This window comes from Rattus norvegicus, chromosome 14 (assembly GCF_036323735.1).
Source record: "Rattus norvegicus strain BN/NHsdMcwi chromosome 14, GRCr8, whole genome shotgun sequence".
Lineage (NCBI taxonomy): Eukaryota > Metazoa > Chordata > Mammalia > Rodentia > Muridae > Rattus > Rattus norvegicus.
In genome coordinates this window covers 88044693-88053004 of record NC_086032.1, presented here as the reverse complement: position 1 = coordinate 88053004, position 8312 = coordinate 88044693, and positions in this window count along the sequence as shown.

Sequence of the window (8312 nt, the reverse complement as noted above, 5' to 3'; positions counted from 1 at the left end):
TATGAAATGGTATGTTACTAGCACGTGCATTCAGATGTTACCTGAAGAAGAGGAAGTGCCACTTCTTATTTGGCAGTGTCTCAAGAAATTCAACATAATGCATAAACCTAGCTAGTTAACAGCTTTCCTTTTGAAAAAGGGAAATTATATTTTGAGGGTTTCCCAGAGCCTTCTGGGAAATATCAGAGTTCATTCAAAGTTTAAAAAAAGAGAGAAAGAGCCATTCAGAATTGGATATTTGGATGTTGAGATGTTGTGAACACTAATTCCAATTGTCAACTTGGTAAGATTTAGGTTCACCATGGGAGAAACAAAACCTCTGTGTCTAACAGGGCACACCACAAATTACAGAAAGAAAATAAAAATAACCTAGCTTTCTGGTGTGAGCATCTTCAACTTATCACTCCAGAGAGATCCCAAAGATGATTTCTCCTTTAATGGGCGGCCAGGGTCTGCTTTCCCATGAGGCTCATACTTTTGGTGTTTTCCCAAGCCCAGACCTAAATAAACCATCCCCTCCACCATTCTCTGTCTCCTGGTTGTTTCTGTAAAGGCAGCTGTCAGTAAGATCTTCTGGCTCAGGTAACATGGACATGTGTGAGAAGGGGTTTTTTATATCAGGTTAATTGAGGTGGGAAGACCCCCTACACACACACTCTATGGGCTAGGGTTCTGAACTGCATAAAATGGAGGAAGAGCCTGGTCTCGGTATTCACCTCTTTCTGCTTCCTGACTGTGGACTCAGTACAGGAATTGTTGAGTTGATTGCTCTTGACTCAGGCGGGCTTTAATACCAGATATTCAGGGTCACGCAAAGCTTCCAACAACTCAGTAGCCCCTCTCTGCATTCTTGTTTCATGAATTCAAAAAATAGGATTCATGGACAATGGAAGGGAACATTTAGAAAGGAGTTTTATTATAGACTTATGGTTATGAGCTTAATAGAAAGAAAGCCGAGATCCCCCTTTATGGAGGAAGAGCCAGCCCCAGGAATGGGACACTGTTGAACTGTTAGAGTAGGACTTGTGGCGCATGTTAGCATAAGACATGAGGAGAAAAATGAGCTAGCTGGTCATGTCCAATACTGATGCACTTCCTAACATCCTCACGTGCAGACTCTAGAAATGGCTGCCCATTTAGAAGGAGAGATGGTAATAAAAATCAGCCCCCTTTTCTAGAGTTTCTTCTTTAAATGTTTATTTTATTTTTAGTTATCTCTATGTTGGGGTGCACATGAGAGTGAGTACCCACAGAGACCAGAGGTATCAGATCTCCCTACAGATGGAGTTATAGGTGGTTGTAAGCTGCTGGATGTGGGAACTGGAAACTCACTCAGGTCCTCTGCAAGAGCAGAAAGTGCTCTTAACCCCTGAGCCATCACTCTAGCCCAAAAGTCAAAGATGTTTTCAGCTTCTAGCCAAAGACTATATGTTGAGGTCGCTGACCAACTTCGATCTCCTGTTCTCATCTCAATATGGACCAGGTGCTTCAGGTTGCTCCTTCAGTGATAACGTGCCAGGACCCCCAGGCTGTACTTGAACTTCAAATCAGAATAAAGCTTTCCTACCTGCATTCCTTCCTGACATGTGATGAGAAAAGCAACTAATGTAGATGTTATCCGAAACAAATAGGTTCTAACAATGTAAAAGGGTCTCATATATTTATGGGACAAAGGAAAGACAGAAGGTTGCATAGATGAAAAGAAAATGTAACTCATATATATATATGAGTTACATATATATATATATATATATACATATATATATATATAATGCATGCTTTGTTTTCTTGGCAAGTTGCACAAAGGTTAAAACATGAAGGAGAATAGTTTCACAATTCTTTATTAAAAATATAAATATAAGAAAAACAGTATAGATTTTGATGGTAGGGTATGTGTCTTGGTTAGTCTTCTGTTGCTAGCCAAAATGCCTGTTGTTGGAGAATTTATAAGGGCACTATGCTTACATAGAGCCCTGTGTTGTTTTGTTGCATGGTAGATGTCAGAGAGAAGTAGTCCTGTGATGAAGGAGCAAAGCATGTGACAGTGGGTGGCTAGTTTTATCCCAACCTGATCTCCTGTAAATATTCCAACTGAAGAGTGTAAGAACCTACACCTGATATAGCTCTCTCAGCAGGAATGAAGATGTTCTAAAGAAACAATTGTACCCCTCCTGTGGCAATCAAGTTACTGAAACAATGGACCCCCAAGGAATTAAAATCTTCCAAGGAATCTTCATGCTGAGAGAAGGAAAAGCCTGGATCATGATATTAGCAAGAAGTAAATTCTGTCTCCTAGAAAGAGAACTTATATATACTACAGACAAGTTTTCAAAGGACCTGGGAGGAAGGAGTTGGGACTTACACCATAATGATAGACAAGACCACACCTTGACTGACACTGCTTAGTTGAGCATACATTTGGCTTCTAGTTAAACCTTACCTTCATATTAGGCCCCTGAAAAGAGCTGAGGGATGAGATCATTGGATCTCATTGTTCCTCTTCCCACTTGACCTCTGTGACTCCTTTTTATGTGTCTTTCTTTGGGGTTTACAGGCACTGTTACACACCAGGTGGGGAGAGATGGACTGGAGTGGATCTGGGTTTTCTTCCCTTGGAGTGTCTGTGCACATTGGGCAGGAGTGAATGTCACGGGGAGGGGGCATATTCTCCAATGACTTCTATTTTATAGTTCTTCAGTGTTAATGGCTCTTTCAGACAACATTCAACCAAACAGCTCTATTAGAAGATATTAAACCAAAAAAAGAAAAAAAAGAAGATATTCAATGAAACAGCTTGTGCTCATACACTTTATTTGGTGTGAACCATGGCCTACATAAATGAACTTTGGAGGGTGGGAAGGGATTCTTCTTAGGGTAAAGTTTCATTGGCTGGGACTTAAGATTCTGGAATACCTTGTTTGCATGAAGAGGAATTGTAGGAAGTTGAACTGTTTTTTCACAAAGAACTTTATGACATTCCTCAGGTAGAAGCTTGGGAGTCAGGATCCCCACATCAGATGGAAAAAGGAATCCCAACTATGAAAAGGAAGCCTGCATTTTGTGCCAAACTCAGGAAAGCTGTCTGGACAAAATAGACTACAGCCTTAGTAATGAGGTGCAGCAGGCCACAGTCAATAAATCTTTTTCTGCTCTACACTAATGCATATTGAGAACAAGAAGCTGAGCTTGGCTTGCTAAAGTTGCCAGGCCATGGGCTCTGACCCTAATAACTCCAATTACAATAAGAATTAACCTGGTTCCGTGGGAAGAACTAAATCTTCCTCAGCAACCTAATAACTTATGAACATGCCCACCTCTCAACACTGCCACAGTAAGTCTCAGACGGAAAGAGCAATAGCTAAGACACTCCATCTCATGCTGTTTATAACATATAAGCAAATCCATCTGCTCTTGGCACCCACTCAAATCCTCTTTTGTGAAAAACTTCTGTCTTAGGATTTGCATTGCTGTGAACAGACACTGTGACCAAGGCAACTTTTATAAGTAACAACATTGAGGCTGGCCCACAGTTTCAGAGGTTTAGTCCATTATCATCATAGCAGGAAGCATGACAGCATCCAGAAAGGCATGGCACTGAAGAAGGAGCTGAGAGTTCTACATCTTCATCTAAAGGAAGTCAGGAGCAGACTGTCTCCCACATGGCTAAAAAGAGGGTCTCAAAAGCTCACTCCTACAGTGATACACTTCCTCCAACAAAGCCACACCTACTCCAACAAGGCCACACCCCTCCCAGGGTCAAATATATTCAAACCACCACACCTTCTAACTCTCTAAAACATTTTTTTATATATTAACTAGATTTGTTTTGGCTTCTGTGATGGTTGAATGTGTTTGGTCCAGGGAGTGGCACTATTAGAAGGTGTGACCTTGTTGGAGGAAGTGTGTCATTATGACGATCAGCTTTGAGACCCTCCTCTTGGCTGCCTGAGGACAGTCTGCTCCTGACTTCCTTTGCATGAAGATGTAGAACTCTCAGCTCTTCCAATGCCTTGCCTGCCTGGACACTGCCATGTTCCCACCTTGATGATAATGGACTGAATCTCTGAACTTGTCTGTGTGTCTGTATGTGAAGAACCATAGAACTCCTGACTGCCCCGAGAGCTTTAGTTCACCTCAGTCCCTTGCTGTCAGTGTGGCCTACTGGTCTACCCATCCACTTATTCACCTGTTTAGACCTGAACCCACCGTTCCTGCTCTAAGCTGGTCATGAGTTCATTATATTATCAACAAAGACTCTACTTAACCCTTCCATCATCCCACTTATAAAAATTTTTGAACTCTGATTCTGCCACTTTAACTTGTATTTATTCTGTAAACCACACATATATAAACAGACAGAATTTATTATGTAATGTGAGAACTGATATTGTAGTTAAGACTGGAATAAAAGAACCTGCATTTGCATCAGCCAGGTTACCAAAAGAGGCAGGATTATCTGATAAATTACTGCAATTAAGAGTGCTGCAGCCACAGAACTATAGAGTTGATTCAGTGGTTGAGAGTACTTGCTGCTCATGCAAAGCACCAGGATGCCTGGCACCCATCAGGCAGTTCACAACTTCTTATAACTCTAGTTCCGTGAAATCTAATGTGCTGTTCTGGCCTCCATGAGTACTAGGCATGTATGTGATACACTTACATACATGTAGCATTCAAACACATAAAATACAGATAATAAAATCTTCTCTTAACTGCTGCATTCAAGAATTTATCATTATTCAATACATTCTCACTGTGTGAAGACACAAATCTGTCTGCTTCTGCCATAGTACATTCACCATATGGTCCTTCCTTGGTTTTGGTTTGGTTTGGTTTGGTTTGACTGCTTGGTTGGTTGGTTGTTTCCTGAGTATCCTAGGCAGGCATAGAACTCACTGTATATCTGAGAAATAGCCTTGCATTTCTGATCCTCCTTCCTCTACAGCCTACATGCTGAAATTATAGGCACTATGTTGTTCATGTGGCACAAAGGATAAGCCCCAGAGCTTTATGCATGCTAGGCAAGCATAACACAAACTGAGCTATACCCACAGAGCCTGTTTTTTTTTAGTACTATGTTTGATGTGATACAAGAAGTTTATAGTACTGGCATTTTATTCCTAGGTTGGATCTATAACTTAATAATCTTAAGCATTTAGTTGGGATAGCATACCCTGTTTTGACCATTACACCCTGATGGCGCCCACACCACCACTGTACCAAGAACCCGTCGTATGCCTGAGAGGTTTAAGAAAAAACACATACTCAGGTCATTTGTGTTATGAGAATGCCAAAGCTTTACTGAAGTTCACAGACTATATATCCCAAGCCCACCTAGTGGAAGCACAATGGAGAAATGAGTTTACACATTCTCAGCAGGAAAACAGAAACTGAAACCAAGAGCTGACATCAATGAAGTTAGCACCCAGGTGCCAGACAGAAAGGTAAGGGCATTCCTTTATTAGGAACAAAAGGCTTCCACATGCATCAGCAAGGCTCAGCAGGGGGCTACCACTGAGGAGGGCCCAGGAGGGTCTGACAACACCCAAAAAGAAAAGTACTACCACATAGGACTATTTTTTTACCATAATAATTTTACTTATTGATTCTTTGGGAATTTCACATCATGCACCCCAATTGCCTCTACCTCCCGGTTGTCCCATGTTTACCCTCATCCCCTTTGCCCCAACCACCAACACCAAACAAGAAAGAAAAATAGAAAAGAACAAAACAAGTCCATTTTGTGTTCTCCACATACTCACTGTTAGTGGTCAGCCCACCAAGGGAGACTGAGTCTTTCTCCACCTGCACCCCAGCCAGAAGCCGTAAGCTGTGGAACTGTGCAGACCTCCACCTCAGTCACCCTCCCCAACCCACCCCCTCTTTTTTAGTTCTCCTTAATGCCTTCCTCTCTATATCCTTAGGAAGCAGGGGTGTATGGAAGCAGGTGGAGGCAGAGTTGGGTGGTGGAGATAGGGTTGTCACGGAAGCTTTTTATGTTCCTCTTCTCAATTGTGCATGCATCTGCAGTCATCAGTAACACTTCAAGAGCAACTTCCTTGCCATTCACAGTCAGTGGGAGAACCGACCCTAGGCTTTCACATGCTTTCTGGCAAGAACATCCACTTGGTCTCCAAAAGCAGCCAAGAACATCCACCTGGCCTCCAGTGGCAGTGCCTGGTCCTCTGCCAAAGCACAGACCACTGACCAGCATGGCCCCCAGGAGAAGTCCAGACCGTGGAGGTCTTTTAAAGAGGTCCAATCCAGGAAATAGACCATTCTTTATCTCAATCATCATGTCGCTGGTCAGAGCCAGGTTAGTCATTGGCTGGACAGCTTGCTCATGGGCTGGGTCTGCACAGTTTCCAGGCTGGTACACACGCTGACCCTAAGAGTAAGAACCTGCTCCTCTGTCAACTGCCTTCTCTCACATATGTCACAGTTGTCTTATCTCCAGTTCCTCCATGACCCCAAGGTTGCTGGTGAACTTCGCAGACCCTTGATGGCACAGTGTCCTAACGGGGCCCCCATCCTCTGGTTGCAGTTTGTGTGTGTTGATGGAAGCTCCTCCCGGATGAGCGCCTTCATCAAGTATGTGGCCGCAGAGCTGGGCCTTGACCACCCAGGGAAAGAATATCCCAACATCTGCGCAGGCACTGACTGCTATGCCATGTATAAAGCCGGGCCCGTGCTGTCTGTGAGCATGAGTGCTTGCCTTTCGCTTGGACTTGGTCTCCATGCTCTGCCTCTCCATCTTGCCTGCCTCTCTATCACATAAGATTTAATGCTGATAACTCTAAAGTATTCCTGGTCTTATTTTATCAAGGAAGGTATAGGTACACTGATATCAAAAACTCTCCATCTATAAGCCAAGGACACAGGTGTACCTAGGTGAAAGAGGCCATACCAGGCCAGAGACAACACTGCAAATGTCTTGATCTTGAACTTGTAGCACCAGAACCATGAGACATCCCACGGCGATGTCCCCGTGCTTTGTTGAGTGCACTAAATACTTGCCCTCCACTAACAGCAGTTTTCAAAGGATGTGTTCACAAATTCATGGGGTGGGGCTGGAGAAACACTGTCGCAAACAGGAATTGCTGGGCTGTGTGGTAGAGACTGTGGTTTTTCAGGGGTGCCTCTTCCCTGAACCCAATGCTGCCCTGGTTGTACCCAAGATTGTGACACAAACTTATCCTGTTCGCTCCCCATCTTTCAAGCCTCAGTCTGTGAATCCAGCTTCTCTTCAGCTTAGCTATTAGGATAACCAATAATCCTCTCCTTTGGAGGACCCAACAAGAGACCCCAGGAGGAATAGGTACCTCTTCAAGCCCCAAAGTTATCACCAGTCTTCGTTCTTATCACTGGATAAATGAGAGCAGGAGTCCATGTGTGCAGCATCCACTCCTGGATAATTCTGAGTTCTCACTCATACAGTGGTGAAGAAAGGTCTCTCACGGGCAGGCTGTTTCATGTGCTTCTCATGAAGCCTTGCTGTGCCACACCACTGAATGTGTCAAAAGGTTTCAAAGGGGCCCAGGGTCCTGCCCTATCCTTACTGTGTGAACTTACGAGAACTGAATTCTATTCTTCTCCTGTTGGGTAGATTCATGTGTCTGTGTACGAGTGTACATGTGCATGTTGGCATAGGTGTGTGCCGTGCATACCAATGTGAACATCTTTATGCACCTCTACACACATGTCCTCATGCTTACAACACACATCTAAGGGTACCTAAGTATATGAAAAGCAGTTTGTACCTTATGTGAATAATGAGACTTCGTCCACCTGAGGCCTCAATGTCATTAATATTTGGGGATAATGGAAACTGGGAGAGGTTGAGGCAGCATCGGTCATGGATGTGCTAAGTCACAGTTTTGTGGCCAGTATTAGTTATCAACTTTAAATTAAAAAAAGACTTGATCTGCTGTGTGCACCCACTGTATAAGGATTGGTCAGAAACATCCACTTTTAGCAACTGGAAAATACTTAATACAGGTACCTCAGTGATGTTTGCTCACTCTACACGGCTTGTTTTAAAAACCAAGTGAAGCCCAGGTTGTGGTAAGTTATACATAGGGCAGGGGCTTGTTCATTGCGATCATACAAGTATGTATAAAAATGTCAAAGCAGGACCTCACATGTGCAAATTCTGATGTAAAAACAGAACTTACCTGATGCTCTAGAGGTCCGAGCCTCCCAAAGACAGCCCACCTTCCCCACAAAGGAGATTCCCAAGAATGGTTTCTCCACCTCTGATGAGATATCTTGCCCCTTGTTTTCCTAGTTTTATTGCATAATGTGGTATCATT